The 8,094-nt window shown below is 43.2% G+C and overlaps 1 long non-coding RNA gene across 1 annotated transcript; it reads right to left on the minus strand.

Annotated features, from left to right (window-relative positions):
* Positions 1-1,113: 1,113 nt before the first annotated feature.
* On the minus strand, positions 1,114-2,578 carry LOC310754597. The gene is made up of 2 exons (XR_014543908.1): positions 2,416-2,578; positions 1,114-1,252 (listed from the first exon to the last, which is right to left on the minus strand). It is a non-coding gene; the product is annotated as an uncharacterized lncRNA (long non-coding RNA).
* Between the last annotated feature and the right edge of the window lie 5,516 nt (positions 2,579-8,094).

Raw genomic sequence — 8,094 nt, forward strand, 5'->3', positions numbered from 1 at the left:
TTTTTAATTTTATTTTATACATTTATTTTATTTTATACTTTTAAACTAAATACAGAACAAAAAAACAACACTATGCTCCTAAGTGACTTTTGTGAAATGAGCCGACCTGCTTCCATGTGTCACAGTTATTCACCAATGAGCTGTGATTAATAAGTGAGTAATTTGCACATCAGGCAATAGGAATCCAGGAGTTCTAAAGTGCTTTTTTCTCTCCTCCTCTTCAGTATTGCTTCTGTCTTATTTTCTAGTAGTCTTTGGAACCTCTGCAGTTTGCCCTTTTCCCCTAGCAACCAGGAGGCTTCTTTCCTGACACGGGTTCGTCTGAGATCAGGTACTCCCTAGCATTTCTGCAAATGCTACCACACAATAACTGAAGGTGGGTATTAAAGTATCCTCTCCTCAAGTGGTAAGTGCAAAATGTGAAAACTGTGCTTTGGCATGTTTCTGTCTGTGCAGGACATAAAGACCCAGCAACTAATAAAGAGTTCACATTCCACATGCAAGGCAGGCGGCACTCTGCCAAGGAGCGACAACCCTTCCCCTATGAATGAAGTAAGATTCCAGTTCTCTTTGTTCTGAATTTAAGGCCAATTTAAACAAGAACATGGGAAGCTACTGTATACTGCAGAGTCAGACTAGCGGTCCTACATGGACTAACAGCAGATTTCTAGGGGGTTTAGAGTAGGGGATATTCCCTGCCCTACCAGGAGAACCTACAGGTTGAACCTGAGACCTCCTGCATGCAGAGTAGATACCCTACTATTGAACTAACCAAAACTTTTCCCAAGAAAGAGTAAATTGACTTATGCCCCAATGAACATAGTAATTTTCAAGCTTCTCTGCATTGCAACAGACCAGCACAGTTGTCCACTGTGGAAATTAAAACCACAGGGCTACTTCCATGCTTTCAATGGAAACATGGAGTACGACTCATGCAACATGTTGGCGACTAATAGACAGAAAAGTAAGCAAGAGGCCGCTGTTTGCCCAATGGGGTCCTTTTACTGGGGCTTGCAGGTAGCACACTCCCAAGGTAGTTTTCCGGGCTACTTCAGTGGTCTAATCTCAAAGCCTTGAGATGTATATTGATATTCAATTTCATAGAGAATACTATTTCTTGGCTTAAGATCTTGATTACTTGGACTGCCAGGGCGAAACAACTTTATTAACATCCATCTACAACTTCACTAGCATCTCTCGGTATTGTGAACAACATCGAACTTATCTTTTGTTTGTATCTTAATGAACTTACCTAAAAAGATAAAGAAAACAAAAGACTGAGTTCAGCACTTGAAAAATCCATTGAAATCAGACAATTTAAGTTCATCTCAGGTTGGGTAGTTCGCAAGTCTCTGTGGCTTTGCATAAGTTTGTGTATTTTTCTCAGAAGATTAATAAAGAATGCATAATTATTTTGGTAATTATTGTGTGTATGTTAGTTGCCAACATGTTGCATGAATCGTACTACTTCTAACAGCAACACAGGTTGCATTTTTCTAGCATTATAGTATTTTCAATGGAAACATGGCAGGACCTATCATGGCAAATTTTTTGAGAACATTTGATCCCACATCAAGTCTTGGTGAAACGAATGCTGCCTGGTCTCTTCTTGGAGCGGACCAGCCTTCTGTTTAAATGTTTTGATGTCTGTAGTCAGACAAATGGTGAGCTGGTGTGAGGAAGAGAGATCGTTGCCACCTTCCTCTAAAACAAAACAGAACAGTCCTACGTGAAAGCTGGCCTTTGAGCCAGGAGAGGCTGTGCTGGGAGACCTTACCACTTCCCTGCGATGTGTCAGAGCAGAGTTCTTCAAAATTACTGACCCACCACCAGGGGAATCCGATTGCAACAATCTGTGTGGCAAGCAACCCCTCGCTCATCTGCCACGGAGGCCCTGCGTGGAGAATCTCCAAGCTCCTATGAATAGAGAGCGCTGGATTCAATCTACGGTTCCCCTGAGGACGTGCCTTACAGGAGAAGTGCAGTGATGGGGAGCAGTTCAAGGGGGAGCCGCTTGTGGTAGTTTGTATCCGGGGAACAGGGAGGTGTTGTGTATCGGCTCAGACTGCTATTCTATCTGCACTGATTCCCTGACACATAAAATCATAGAATTGTAGAGTGGGAAAGGACCTCAAGGGTCATCCTGTCCAACCCTCCTGCGATGCGGGAATCATAGATAAAAAATCCATGACAGATGGCTATCCAACCTCCACTTACTTTTATTTTATTATTTATTAAATTTGTATACTGCCCTTCATCCATAGATTGCAGGATGGTTCAAAACATAAAAATACAAGATAATAAAAAGCAAAAAATACATTAAAAGCAAGAAAAAGAACATGCCAATAGCCCCGCCAATGAAGCGGAGCCTGCCACTTTCTGAGGGAGCCCGTTCAACAGTCAAAAGGCACTTACAGTTTAGTCAGAATCTCCGTTCCTGTCATTTGAACCCATTGGTTTGGGTCCTACCCTCTGGAGCAGCAGAAAACAAGCTTGCTCCATCTTCCATGTGGGAGCCCTTCAGTTACTTGAAGATGGTTATGAAGGCACCACTAAGCCTTCAGTGTGGTGTAGTGGAAAATAGGGACATTTCAGGATAAAATTAGAAGCCAGGACAGAGCCAGTGTGGTGTAGTGGTTAAGAGCGGTAGACTCGTAATCTGGTGAACTGGGTTCGCTTCCCCGCTCCTCCACATGCAGCTGCTGGGTGACCTTGGGCTAGTCACACTTCTCTGAAGTCTCTCAGCCCCACCTACCTCACAAGGTGTTTGTTGTGGGGGAGGAAGGGAAAGGAGAATGTTAGGCACTTTGAGACTCCTTAGGGCAGTGATAAAGCGGGATAGCAAATCCAAACTCTTCTTCTCTTCTCTTGGCTAAACACGCCCAAATCCTTCTACCATTCCTCATAAGGCTTGGTTTCCAGACCCTTTATCATCTTGGCTGCACACATTCCAGCTTGTGAATATACTTCTCAAACTGTGATGTCAGCTTGGTATTGTTCAAACTGGCTGGCAGCAGCTCTCCAGGGTTTCAGTCCTGCCCTACTTGGGAGATGTCACTGGGGATGGAACCCTGGACCTTCATCATGCAAGACAGATGCTCTACGACTGACATTCACCCTTTCCTCTAAAACTGAAATAAGATTGTAGTCCTCATGTTTCTGAATAAAATACTGTATTAAATAGAAACAGAGGAAGTCACATTATCCTGAGTCAGACCACTGGTCCATCTAGCTCACTATTCTCTACCCTGACTGACAGTGGTTCTCTGGGGTTTCAGAGACAGAACTATGGCCCCTCCTCCAAAATAAAATAAGATTCTAGTCCTCATCGTTTCTAAATAAAAGCATGATTTAAATAAGGAGCTGTCCTTTGCTGATTCAGAGATTGGTCTATCTAGCTCAATATTGTCTACTCTGACTGGCAACAGCTCTTTGGACATTCAGACAAGGTTTTCTCCCAGACTTACATGAAGATGCCATCTGGGATTAAACATGGGACCTTCTGCATGCAAAGCAGATGTCCTACCACTGAGCTACAGCCATCTTTTCAAATGTATATCCCGCCCTTCCTCCCAAATGAGCCCAGGGCTGTTCTTTGTCACTCGTTTATCATGAGGAAAATGTGAAACCTCAAACCCCAACTTTGGAGTTCTAAATTTGTCAGAAACTGATATTTTGGTGCGGCAGCTCCTGCACTTTGGAACTCCCTGCCTGTTGACACCAGGCAAGTGCCTTCACTATACTCTTTTCAGCGCCTGTTTAGGCTAGCCTGTCCAGATGTTTAGAAAGCTGATACGAGTTTCAATGTTTTTAACCTACTGTTATTTTAACTTTTTGAAAGTATTAAATCGTCGTTTAAATTTTTTCATATTGATACTTTTATTGCTATATATTTTTTGTAAACTGCTTTAAAAAAAACCCAAGCGGTGTATAAATTTTATGAAATAAATAAGAAAATAAATAAATAAAATTTCCCTCAAAGAATCCTGTAGTCTGTTAAGGGTGCTGGGAATTGTAGCACTGTCGGAGTGGTAAACTACAGTTCCCAATATTCCTTTTTTGTGGGGGTGGGGTTCATGTGATTTATATGTGTTTTATGATGTGGACATCATAACAGGGAATCCTGGGTAGACCTGATGTCTACCCAGCCCTGCATTAGGTAACCTATGTTATTTCATTTTCAAATTTTCTGAATCTTGTACAGAGTACTGTACAGGTTAGAGTCCCTTCCCTCTGCCTCTTTTACTCATGCTCTTTACCAACATGCAGGAGACCAGGCATGCTTTGCTGAAACCCTATAAAAACAAAGGCAGGAAAGAGTCTGAAAGCAGCCCTGTGTGCAATAAAATCACATCAAGACCGCCTTCCTTTCCCCCTTCCAGTGTGGTATCAATGCGCACGCATGCTTTGGTAACCCAGAGGATTTAAAAAAAGAAGATGCAAATGAACAGATGGAACGGAAAGATGAGGCAGAACGCCCGTGCCCTAATTCTGGAAATCATTTTAAGAAATTCTCCTAGCTGAACTGGAATCCAGAAGGAAGAAGACAGAAAGCAGACAGGACCATGGGGGAAATAGGGGGATGGAATAGATGGGAGAAATTTGCTTGTAATAATGTAAGAACCACTAGTCCATCTAGTGCAGAATCCTCTTTTCACAGTAGCCAACCAGATGCCCCAAAGGGAAATTCACTAGCAGGATTTGAGCACAAGAGCAACTCTCCGTTCCTGTGGTTTCCAGGAAAATTGTATTCAGAAGTGTTGCTGCCTCCAGCTGTGGAGGCAAAGCATAGCCATCCTGGTGAGCAGCCACTGGTACCCTTGAACTCCCTGAATTCCCAGAAGATGCTTCTGACTGGCCACTGTGGGAACAGGATGTTGGGCTAGATGGGCCTTTGGCCTGATTCAGAAGCGCTCTTCTTGTGTTATGGAAAATCAGCATTGAGGGGGAAATGTGCCTATTAGGCAAAAACGCCATACAAAGATGTTTATATTAGGAGAAATTCACACTGAAATGCTGAAAATTTTTCACATGGGCTTAGAGAGAAATTGCAAACTGACATGGAAATGAGGAGAACAGAATTTAAGAAAGGAAAAACGAGAAGCAAAACTGGCATATTTGATGGTCCTCGCACACACTGCCACTGGACCCCCTCTTCATAACCTGCCCCGATCCTGCCTTATACTGTGCCTGATTCTTCTGACGGGCAACAAAGCTTCAGGTAAGGATAAAAATAAAAGCGGCAGTGGGGATACAGAGATAGCATGGTACCTGTTGCAAAATAAGTGGCAGCCCATCATTGCTGCCTATCTCTGCTTCATCACAGGGTGCTGTGCAGGATAACTTCCTGGTGGATCATGCCACCTGTTAATTTCTGTGCAGGGAGGAAACGGCCATTTGGATTTTCTGCCTTGAGTACCAACAGGTCTTGAACCAGCCACCTGCAGATCATTCTTCCAGATGGACTGAGCTGAAATTAACCTGGAGAGAGAAACGGGAAAATTTGGTCCGGCGGCACCTATTCTTTGAAACTCAGTGCTTGTTGACATTAGGCAGCTACACTCACTGTTGATGTTATTTATTTTATTTATGGATTTCATAAAATGTATAAGCACATAGCTTGATGGTAAAAAAAAACCACAACCCACCCAAAAATCAAACCCTCAAAGCAGCTTGCAAAAAAACATAAAGCAATAAAATTATGAATAAGGAAAAGGAACAACCATAATGTTTTAAATTCAAAAAGTTAAAGTAGCAAGAGACTAGAAGCAGATTAAAACTCACATCAACTTTCTAAGCACCTGGGCAGGCTTGCCTAAACAAAAATGTTCTTAGCAGGTGCTGAAAAGAGTACTGTGAAGGCACCTGCCTAATATCAATGGGCAGGGAGTTCCAAAGTATAGGTGCTGCCAAGCTGAAAGATGTTGACAAGTTTTAATCTTTTTAATGGTTGGTTTTAATTATTTCTAAATGTCTAAATTACTTTTAACCACTTTTGATAGATAATTTTAATATTTATCGTAATGTGCTTAGAGGCTTTACTACAATCAAGCAAAGGTAAATCATTTTTCTCTCATTGTGGCTGATCAGAAGAGCAGGACCACAAGCGGTGGCACCCCTGGCTCTCAGTCCAAAACCCAGATGTGCCCACAGGGGTCTAGCAAGTTTGGCAACCCAAGATTGGGAGAGGGAAGTTGCATGATGTTCCTGTAAAGCTGAAGCTGTCTCTGTGCTTGCACCCTTCCAAAATCTGTTCAGCTGAATGTCTGCCAGCCGTTTCATGAGGCTACAGCAAAGCAAGGAAGAGAAAAATGCATATCGTTGTCCCTCTCTTTCAGAGCAGCTGAAAGGTGCTCCTCTCCTTAAACTTCCTCACCCCTGCTGGCCATTAGAAGAACTTGTAGCTAATAACTTGTGTCCGAGTTTGCTTAGCTCCTCCTCCCTCCTAAATCTCTTTTCCCTTTGTGCCTTGTCTTTTAAGATTGCATGTTTGTTCTTTCCCCTGATCTGTAAGTGGAAACCTTTGGCTGAAGAAGGGGGTGAATAATGCCCCCTTTTGGCCAATTTGACACCTCAATACAATCCCATGCATGGTTTGTTAGAAGAAAGACCAATGGGGTTTATCCCAACTAAGCATCTAGGTGATGGGTCTAGATATTTTTGGGCTCCAACTGCCATCAACCCCAGCCAGGGGTGATGAGGGCTGGAGGATCACAGATTAGCCTCCGCAGCTATTATGACTGCAGACTTCTTAAGCCTGCACTGCACATCCAGTAGGATGAAGTTATTGGTAGAGACCTAAGTGATAAGGTAGACTATACCCTTTCTAGCTGGTGGGGATGACGGCAATTTTTGATGTTCCCTCTTGGACCCAAACAAACAACAAAACTCCCTGCTAGTAGAAAGCTAGCACATGTCAGAAAGGCAGGAAGATTCTCCAACCCTGTATTCTTCAATCATTTCAAATACAGGATCCATATTCAATTGAAATGTAAGATCATAAGAAGAGAATGGTTGCTGGATCAGGCCAAAGGGGGCCTATTTTGGTGGGAAACCTGCAAGCAGGACCCAAGCACAAGAGCACTCTCCCCTCTTGTAGTTTCCAGCAACTAGTATTCAAAAACATTGCTGTCTCCAACCATGGAAGTAGAGCGTTGACATTGCGGCTAGTAGCCCTCAGCCAATCCACTTGCAAAGCCATCCAAGCTGTGGGCCATAACTGTCTCCTGTGTGAGAGACTTCCATACTTTTAAAATCATTGCCACTCACTTCAATCAGGCTGTATTGAGGTCCTGGCCCAGGAGTTGAAGAGTGATGTGGACCCTATCTTATTCCCTTTCCTGCTAGCTTTCTATTTGCAATGAGTTGGTGTGATTTACAGTCATTGTTGCCGACTCAGATATCTAGTATGCTGGTGTGTATTTAGTTCATGACTGGTTTTAATTTTCTGAATGTTTTAACTGTTTTTACTAAATAATTCTATTGTTTTATTCTTTTTGTAAACTGTTTTGAGGCATTTATTTATTGAATTTATATCCCCCTCCCCTCTATGGAGCTCCAGAGACTCTCCTCCTCCTCGTTTAATCCCCACAACAACCCAGCAAAGTAGGTTAGGCTGAGAGTGAGCAAATGACCCCCACTGACCTTCGTAGCCAAGCGAGGAGATTCAAACTCCCAAGTCCTAGCCTGGTGCTCTAACCCCCACACCAAACTAGGTAGCTTTCAAAAGATTATTGTTTGTTTTCTACCATCAAGCAGTATATAAATTTTGTGAAATAAATAAAAAATTAAAATGAATGTGGGGGGGGGGTTGTTTATAAAGGTGAACCTTCCTCCAGCAAGCTCCTAGTGGTACAGTCCCTTCTAGAGCCCCAGCACAAAGGGACTCAACCACTTCTTGACCAGAAGCCAAGCAGGGCTTTTAAATCTAGTGGACTGTTCTGCAGATGAAGTCGGGGCAAGCTTTTGGAGGTGTGGGAGGCAAGCAGCTGGACTGCGATGGAGGGAGCCAAGCCTGCTCAGTTTGGTTTTCTGCGAGGGAGGGAAGAGGCAGAGAGAGGGGAACAGCCGTGTTCAGTGGAAAGGAATGTCCTC

This window comes from Podarcis filfolensis (genome assembly GCF_964270895.1).
Source record: "Podarcis filfolensis genome assembly, chromosome: Z".
In the NCBI taxonomy this organism is placed as follows: domain Eukaryota; kingdom Metazoa; phylum Chordata; class Lepidosauria; order Squamata; family Lacertidae; genus Podarcis; species Podarcis filfolensis.